The sequence below is a fragment of the Coregonus clupeaformis genome, chromosome 14, assembly GCF_020615455.1.
Source record: "Coregonus clupeaformis isolate EN_2021a chromosome 14, ASM2061545v1, whole genome shotgun sequence".
In the NCBI taxonomy this organism is placed as follows: Eukaryota; Metazoa; Chordata; class Actinopteri; order Salmoniformes; family Salmonidae; genus Coregonus; species Coregonus clupeaformis.
In genome coordinates, this window is record NC_059205.1 from 34,285,245 (window position 1) to 34,293,159 (window position 7,915).

The following is a 7,915-nucleotide window of genomic DNA, read 5'->3' on the forward strand; positions in this document are numbered from 1 at the left end:
TGTGTGATTGCGCTTCTGTTTGGTGTTCTGTGCTACGTGTTTCCCTCCGTTGTTTTGGAGAGGGTTTTTCGCACATGTTAGTGCGCCTTTTGTTTGACGCCTGTGTGCGCCTTTATTTCGCCTCCGGGCTTGTTGAGCTCGTGTACTAAGTGAATTTTCACAAAAGTCTTTTGGACTTAGTTTCTGCGTCCTGCGCTTGATTCCTGCACCACACCCACCTACAGCACCCGTGACACCCAGACAGAGTTGGAATGAAAACAAAGAGAGAGAGAGTAATCCATCAAGGCCTGTGTAGTGACCTTGTTGAACTTAAAGAAATGTGTTTGGCGTAAAAACTTTTGCAGTGAACTTGTGGAACTGCTGTTTAGTGAGCTTGTGACGTCTTGTAGAATGAACTTGTTACCTCCTAGAATTAACATGAACATTTTCCGGGTAGGTGTGCCTGAGTATTCTGTAAGTATTATGCTTGTACTGTCAACACTATGAGCGAGAAGAAACCTTGAGAGGTAAACCACAGGAAACACAGGATGTCGATTAAGGCAGCCCTTCGCACCTCTCTGATTCAGAGGGGTTGGGTTAAATGCGGAAGACCCATTTCAGTTGAATGCATTCAGTTGTACAACTGACTAGGTATTCCCCTTTCCAAAAAAAGAAATATAAACATTTATTGTGTAATAATAATAAGTTTGATTTTATATAAAGGTTTAGTAAAAAAAAAACACTAGTGTCATAGTTTAATATTGCATAGTAAACTTTCATAATAGTAATATGTATGTTAACAGTTCTGTAGTAAGGTTTGAAAGAATGTGATTTACCTTTAATGAAATCTGTCTGTCCACCGATCTGTTTTTTTTTTTCTCTTTACAAGAGCCATTGGATCCTTGGGATGTGTGTGGGTGTGAAGGGGGGTTTCTGGGAGAATGTATTGTGTAGGACTAGAGCCCCATCTGCAACTGCAGCCCATCTGGAGAAGCATTTCTCCAAGTGCAACTGGTTCCATTTCCATGCCTTATTGCTCCCATTTGCAGTGAAGTGTTACAGTAACTCACTGACTCACTCACCTCACCCACCCTCTGTCAGCTCTGATACCACAAACATATCAAATATTGGCCATATACCACACCTTCTCAGGACTTATTGCTTAAGTAACCTGTAAGTATGACATCACACAAGGCCACTAATAAACTTTGAGTGTAGCTGTCAGGAGAGGATTGGGACAGTGTAAACAATACACACAGAGAGAGAGAGAGAGAGAGAGTGAGAGAGAGAGAAACAGACAGGGAGAGAGAGACTCAGTCCAACAACCCATGCAGCCTTTTCTCCCACTACTCATAATCTGTTACACAAATTAATCTAATGATGCTAGGTGGTCATTAGGATAATGCTGAACCTGAGTGGATTCTGTGGGAAGCTTGTGGAAGGCTACCCAAAACGTTTGACCCAAGTTAAACAATTTAAAGGTAATGCTACCAAATACTAATTGAGTGTATGTAAACTTCTGACCCACAGGGAATGTGATGAAATAAATAAAAGCTGAAATAAATCATTCTCTCTACTATTATTCTGACATTTCACATTCTTAAAATAAAGTGGTGATCCTAACTGTGTCACGCCCTGGCTCTGGGGACTCTTAAATGTTGAGCCAGGGTGTGGATTTTCATTGTTTAGTTTTCTATGTTTTTCGTTCTAGATCGTTTATATCTATGTTGGCCAGGGTGGTTCCCAATCAGAGACAGCTGTAGCTCGTTGTCTCTGATTGGGGTCAATACTTAGGCAGCCTTTTGGCATGTTAGTTTTGTGGGATCTTGTTCCGTAAGGTTTTGTGTATAACCTAGGACTTCACGTATCGTTTGGTTTATTGTTTTGGTTCGTGTGTGTACATAAATAAAGAATGTACGCTTATCACGCTGCGCCTTGGTCCGCTTCATCTGTCAGCGATCGTGACAAACTGACCTAGGATTAAATGTCAGGAATTGTGAAAAACTGAGTTTAAATGTATTTGGCTAAGGTGTAGGTAAACCTCCGACTTCAACAGTATTTTATTCAGCAGGTTACCATGGACACAGAGGGGAAGGAAGAGGAGGAATGCAAATACAGGGACACTACAGTACGAGGTACTTCAACAAAAATGAAATGCAAAACTACTGGTCACACCCATTTAGACGATAGGGAGGGAGCATTAGGGGAATGGGGTGGTGGGGGGGTTGGGAACAGGCAGTCTTGTTTGACCCAAAAGTGTTTGACAATGACTCACCATCACGTTACGTTCCCTCTGTGTGTGAATTTGTTTAGCTGCACTTCTGTCCAGGTTGTTTGGCTCACTGGAGAAGGTCAACTGTAGTTACCTCTGGACTATATCAGTGATCACCATATACCAGCTTATGTCAGAGAGGGCCTCCTCTCCACTCCCCTCACCTCCCCTCCACCTCACTCCACTACACGTACTCCCATCCACTACCCTCCACTACTCTCCACTCCACCTCACTCCACTCTCCCTACTCCCCTCCACTCCCCTCCACCCCCCTCCTCCTCTCAGACTCATGTAAAAATGTGTAGAATAGCATGAGATTAGCTATAAAACTGCACATTTCTATTTTTGACCCATGGCAAAATGTTTAGAATTACAAGAAGTTCACTTTATTTTTTTATCTCCAGAACAATAGACATGACCACAGACAATTGTCACATCCTTACAGAGTAGAATTACCACACACTCTCTGCTTACATTTGTGAAGTATATTAAAAGTGAAAAAGGGAGAAACTATAAAGGGAGAAACAGTAACCAATAAAACAGAACAGCGTAATGGTTTAATCATTAAAAACAAGCTGTTGAACAGTAGGGCAAAGCAAAGACGGATATAGATAAAGATGGATATTAAACCTGATTACTTATTTTCTGTGTGTTGAGAAAATCATAGTCATAGTGAGTTCAAACAGAAAGAAAGGGGGCAGGGGAAGGAAGAGAGAAAGAGAGGGGGGATGGGAGAGAGAAGGGGGGGAGAGAGAGAGAGAGAGAGAGAGGAGGGAAAGAGGGCCCTCTCTGCAGTTCCACCCTCCCTCACTCCCAGACCAGCAGTTGAAAACAGATGATAACTAGATACACTTAAAAAGGTCTCTCATAAAGCTTTTAATTGTAATTTAATTGATATATTTTATCGTTATTTTATCAGGCAGGTCAATTAGAACTAATTCTTATTTACGTTTCATTCGCAAGGGACTAGTTTTACTAGAGAATGTTGGCTATGTATTTATTACCCCAGAATGTCGGTTATTCCAGAGGACGATCCGGGGGCTAGTTACCCCTTTATGGTTATGAATGTGGTCCTACCTGTTATTTAGACAATGACTTGCCCAGTTAGCGCTAGTTTATGCTAACTTGCTAGCTAGCAACTTCACTAGCATTAAATGCTAGCCAGCTAGCTAGCATAAGCTGCTAGGAGTGCTAGCTAGCAACGTTACTTCCAGATCGTCTGAGGTAAAATACATAAAAAAGGTAACATAACTTAATTGCAGTTGTAAATGTTTCAACTAGTAATTGATAGCTTTACAGTTAATGTTACTTTATAGCCTTTTAGCTATTTTACACAGCATTTTATGTCATATAGCTTGCTATGTTTTTAAGAGAAAGCTTTTCAATTGGTATCTCTCCCCCTGTTCTCAGTCACGGGTGGGGACTGGAAAGGTGTGAGCAGTGCAGGAAGTGGGCTCATGAGTTGTGCTCCAATTTTACTGGGGATAGCTTTATTTGTTACCTATGAACAAATTAGAATTGTGCAATAGCAGAGCATAAGAGAGTTGCCACATCAATGTTACACTGTGTTAATTATAAGTTAATGTTATTAAATGTTATATTCCAATGTTATTTAATGTTATTAGTTATAGTCCATTCGAATATTATATTCCAATGAAGATTTGTTTTAATGAATTAAAAACAACTATTGAAAACCTTTTTCTCCTGAATGTCATTTTAAAGACTGCTGGGATTTAAAATCTTGCATTATTCAAATACTATTTAGTCCAATTGTACATAATGGATTGTATGGAAAAGGACCAATAAAGAAAGAACAAAGAAAATGAATGTGCAGGTGAGTTAAAAATAGGGACTTTAAATCAAATCTCATAGTGCGGATGTTAATGGTGACATGTGCAACACTATTTCCCCCCCATATTTTATTAAAATAATTAAAATAAGACAACTAGACTTAGCTTTTAAGGATTACTTACTAAATAATTTCTAAATAAAACTGATTATGTGAAACCCTATGCCATAATGTATGATGACGTTGAGTAGTGGTTGACATTGTATATGCCGTTCCACAGACCTTTATACCTAATATATTGCAGGGATAATTAATGGCTGGGGTCATTTGTTTGTTTTTGGTGTTCTCAACACACACACACACACACTTTGCCATACCCTAGGCCTACACCTAATACAGGTGTGCAAAGCTTGTAGCGTCATACCCAAGAAGACTCAAGGCTGTAATCACTGCCAAAGGTGCTTAAAAAAAGTACTGAGTAAAGGGCCTGAATACTTATGTAAATGTGATATCAGTTTTGTATTTGTAATAAATTAGCAAAAGTTTCTAAAAACCTGTTTTTGCTTTGTCATTATGGGGTATTGTGTGTAGATTGATGAGGGTAAAAAATATTTTAATCCATTTTAGAATAAGGCTGTAACGTAACAAAATGTGGAAAAGGTCAAGGGGTCTGAATACTTTCCGAATGCACTGTAACTAAAAAAGTGTAAACTGTAGCCATTTATTTCCCTTTATAGTTTATTTGCCTAAGCATGACCTTCATCCACATACCAATTTTTTTCCAAACGTTGGTTTTTTGTGTCAGCAATTAGACATTGTTCTTAGGGGTAGCTAGTTACCCCATAGTAACCTATAAACAAAAGCATTCACTGTGAAAGTCGATACATGTAGGCCCTTCATATAAAGGCTATGCGCAGCACTTCGTTCAATTTATCAAATCAGTTATTGTTTTCTTACGCAAACCGCGAGCAACACCTGTCAAACTCAAATATTTCTCTCAAAACACAGGGATGTCTATTCGCACGGGACTAGTATTATCAGAGGACTTTGAAGTTTGCCAAAAAACAGTAGGTTATTCTGGCTGGAATTGTTACTCTCCTGCCATGTAAAAATTACTGATATGGCAGTTTCGGACGGGACTAAAATTACAGATGTGGTGTTTTGTGCTCGTGCACATAACCTAACCTCCAGTGGAGGCTGCTGAGGGGAGGACGGCTCATAATAATGTTTGGAACAGCTCAAATGGAATGGCATCAAACACAAGGAAACCATCTGTTTGATGTATTTGATACCATTCCACTCATTCCGCTCCAGCCATTACCACATGCCCATTCTCCCCAATTAAGGTGCCACCAAACTCCCCAGTAAAATGAATCCTGTGCAAATAAACACATTTCATGCAATTCTACTACACTTTATATTACTGGGGACATAAGCAACATATTTTTTAATACGACACAAATTAGTAGTCTAATCTGCTGACACTGACATAGATCAGTAAAAAAAACAACCTGGTCTTGAATGCAACCATCTAATCTAGGCCTACAAAAAGGGAAGGCACAAATTGTACATTATGATATCCATCTAGCCTGGAGGATGGAATTATTGTCCCAACATTGTTTTCTTCAGCTGTACTGATCCAATGATAAAGACAGGGAATTAGTGATGCACGGGTTGACTCATAACCCGCAGTCCCCGCGGTTATCCGCGGGGCAGATGGGTTTAGGGTCATTAAATATTGTGTGGATGAAGGGCGGGTGGGTGGTGGACGGGGTGAATAAAGAGAAAAAACTATACCTTAAAAAATCCAGAAGTGTATAATTCTTGTGCAATTTATATCTATAGGCTACATTGAGGTTTTCCTTTCATTGTTTTAGGCTATCTGGCATTAGTGCATATAGCCTAAGCTTTAGGGCCTAACTGTATGCGCCAAATAGCCTACACGGCAATCGCCAAATGCTTTTGGGAAGGGGCAGAAAAAGTTAACGTCAATCCATGGAGGCAAAAAGGACAATGTTGGAGTTTAATTCAATAAGAGAAAAGCTGCGAAAAAATTGTTGAAAATAAAGAGAAGTGAGGGCCAGAAAGGTAATGTTTGGGAAAGATTTTGTGAAGTGGTAAAAGAGGATGATAGCAGTGCTAGCTATGTTATGTGTGATGATTGTGAGGCGCTATACAAATTCGACAGTCACAAGATGGGGACTTCAAATAGGCCTATGGCATGTCAAGGGAATTGTAGCCTACTCTTCAGAGGGGTTAAATGGAAACTGAAATCTGGACACTGACTGTAGGTCTATAACCTCTCACATAGCCTTAATATTAACTCCTGCAGAATTAAGCATTTCTTGAGGTAAAATTATACACCAAATGTAGGCAAAATTTTTACTCTGGAACAGGAGTGGAGAAATAGGTTTATTTATTTATTTCAGCATCTTGAGAGAATGCGAATGCTCAGTTAGATAGAATCTATCTTATCAGCCACATAAAATCTGATAGTATTTCAACCACATAAAATATGCATCCAAGCAGAACTGAAATCTTATCAGAAACATGTTGGGTCGTTTTCACAGCATTCTATTTCCTTACAACTGGTCAAACTGTTGTAACTTGGAAATTTTCCACAGAAAATCGTTCCATTTTGTGTTTTATTATTGCATTTTCTCCCCGGTCCCTAAATTTCTTTGCTCCGCTAAAGAAGATGACAGAGAGAACTTTACTAATGTCCACTAGATTGAAGCATTCATTGTATGGATTTATGATATTATTCTGGTGAACAAGGGCTTATTTAGTTTTCTAGGCCAACATAATGACAGAAATAAAACTGCATGTAGGCTATCTAATTAAAGACAAGTTGACAGACAAATAGCCTACCAACATTTCAGAAATTATAAGCACAAACATAGGATCTAAATCAGGCAGAAAATATATCCTGCACCCCCTGTCAAAAAATCGCTCTGCCATCTTTGACTGTAGTTTACAGAGCATTTTCTGTATTTGCGGGTTATGGTCAGGTACGGGCCTCAGATTTTCACTTTATCATTAGTCGGGCCTCAGATTTTCACTTTATCACATATAGAGTGAGGGAAAAAAGTATTTGATCCCCTGCTGATTTTGTACGTTTGCCCACTGACAAAGAAATGATCAGTCTATAATTTTAATGATAGGTTTATTTGAACAGTGAGAGACAGAATAACAACAAATAAATCAAGAAAAACATAAATTGATTTGCATTTTAATGAGGGAAATAAGTATTTAACCCCCTCTCAATCAGAAAGATTTCTGGCTCCCAGGTGTCTTTTATACAGGTAACAAGCTGAGATTAGGAGCACACTCTTAAAGGGAGTGCTCCTAATCTCAGCTTGTTACCTGTATAAAAGACACCTGTCCACAGAAGCAATCAATCAATTAGATTCCGAACTCTCCACCATGGCCAAGACCAAAGAGCTCTCCAAGGATGTCAGGGACAAGATTGTAGACCTACACAAGGCTGGAATGGGCTACAAGACCATCGCCAAGCAGCTTGGTGAGAAGGTGACAACAGTTGGTGCAATTATTCGCAAATGGAAGAAACACAAAAGAACTGTCAATCTCCCTCGGCCTGGGGCTCCATGCAAGATCTCACCTCGTGGAGTTGCAATGATCATGAGAACGGTGAGGAATCAGCCCAGAACTACACGGGAGGATCTTGTCAATGATCTCAAGGCAGCTGGGACCATAGTCACCAAGAAAACAATTGGTAACACATTACGCCGTGAAGGACTGAAATACTGCAGCACCCGCAAGGTCCTCCTGCTCAAGAAAGCACATATACATGCCCGTCTGAAGTTTGCCAATGAACATCTGAATGATTCAGAGGAGAACTGGGTGAAAGTGTT